Genomic DNA, 2,233 nt, shown 5'->3' with positions numbered 1-2,233 from the left:
CGCTAGTTATGTGCATAAATAAACTCAGTCACACTTCATGAAAAAAGACAGTTTCCAAATGATACATGAAGCACAGTCTCTAAGTTAACAGTCGTGTGATTTACACCAACCCAAACCCTCGTTGTTATGCAGACGTCATATGGTCAAAGCTGTATTGGACACCCTAGTAGTTTTCGTGTCCTACTCCAAATGCACTGGCAAAACTGCTGCTGCAAGAGGGGAAAAAGCGTGTTTAGTTACTGCAATGTAAAATATTGTCAGGTACAGCACTGATAAGACACGCAGATGTTCTTTGGTGGTGATTGTGACAACTCTGGTTAGGTATTTCCTTTTTTTTATTTTATAGTAGTGTGGTGTGTGTGCCATTTGGTTTTACTTCCACTTTTTGTTTAGTTTACTTTCAGCAACAACTGTGTCCAATCAGCTAATAAATTACCTCAGTATATATACACTAAACAGAGTTTTGTCTCTTTAGTTGTGCGTAACCGACTTTTTTTTACCCACTGCTTGCTTTTCCCTGTTTGCCTGTCTGCTCTGCTCTTTCCCTGACAGTTAACACATTCTCTGGTCATCAGTATCTCAGCACTGATGGATCTCGATCACTGAATGAAACATTTGAGATTTTATATGTGACACAAGATAGTTGATAACTATTAACACCCGCACTGGGTTCATTAATGCTTGTTTCATGATGCCGCTCTAAGTCAACAACGGTTTGTGCCTGCCGGTTATATTTAAGAAAACCACCCTCAACAAAATATTGTTGAGCCTGCTTAAACATGCAAACAGAGTTGCCTGTTTAACAATCCATAACTACTTGCTATAAACACGGTGGAGTCAAATTTCACCACAATTAACAATGATACGTGTGCCGGTGTTTTAAGCTACCAGGATTGAAAGTGCCTTGTCTATATGCACGTTTTGTGGCTGAAAACAATATATATGACTTTTAAGTTACACAGCATTTTTTCTTATCAATTAATATGATATACAAACAATTTAAATCTTGTGGCAAAGACAGTGAAAATCAAGATTAATGTCTGGGTGAAGCTAAATAAACAGAGAGCATGTAAAGGGTGAGCAAATCTTATTGCTGTACTTTAAGAAAACACAAGGTTTAAGCAATGAGCTTCATTGACCCATTACCCACATTCTAACTACTCAGTGTGGAAAAAGTCACTCGCACCAGGCTTATTCTACACTAGCATCGCCCTAGTCACACATCCAGTCAGCTTCTGATGCTCAAATTAGGAAACTGAGCTATTGCATTTCACACTTTTTGTGGAAAACGTGTTCAAATATGAAAATCTGTTCTCTTGGTGTGGCTTTGGAGAAATTTCCAGGGCTAGTTTTAGGCTATATATATTCGGGTAGGCTTGTTAGGGCAATCACTCTCTGAGAGACTGATGAAGGTTTGCAAATAATTGCTGTATAATTTATAAATGCAGACATGTTGCCATCAGTCTGAATGTGTCTTTGCTTTCTGAGCTCAACTTGAGGGGACTCGACTCAACTGGCTGCCAGCTGCTTGTACTCTGGTTAAATTCCTGTAGAAGAAGAAGGCTGCTGAGCACAAATGTTGATGTGTGAATGTGAATTTCTGCTACACATCAAGTGATTTTCGATGATTTATCACAGTTAATTGTTGTATTGTCAGAAACAGATTGCATGTAATTTCCGAACTTGACCCCATTCAATCTCAGAGCGATAGCATGCTGATTCTGTCTTATGGTAACATTTGTGTGTTGGTATGCTTGACAATCTAATTTTGCAGCAAAAATAAATAAATAACAGAAGTAACATAATTTTATCTTATTGGATAAAACTGATACTGATAAAATCTAACTTTGCGCACATATTTTGCAGTTGAAGAAATGTGATGAGTGGATGATACACGTGGATGACTCCACCCTGCCTATATGACACATTCTCATCTCAGGGTGTTTGATGCTGCGGTTCAGTCGCGTGTGACAAAATATTTTTTAAATTGTTTTTTTTTTTTTTTTTTAATTCAAAGCAAAAAGAAAAATAGAAAGAAACCTTGTTTGAAACGTGTGTATTTCATATGTTTGGCCTGTTATGCAGGGGCAACATTTCACCTGATGCTCTGTTGTTTTCCTGCAGGTGAGTCCCGCCTCCTTGAGTGGGCTGGAAGTCTGCTCTGATTGGCTGTGTCCAGTTGAGCTCAGGTAAAGTCTACCTGCGAGCTACAAGAAAAGGGAGGGCTGTGGAT

This window comes from Oreochromis aureus, linkage group 10, assembly GCF_013358895.1.
Source record: "Oreochromis aureus strain Israel breed Guangdong linkage group 10, ZZ_aureus, whole genome shotgun sequence".
Classification (NCBI taxonomy): Eukaryota; Metazoa; Chordata; class Actinopteri; order Cichliformes; family Cichlidae; genus Oreochromis; species Oreochromis aureus.
This window is presented reverse-complemented; position numbering follows the sequence as displayed.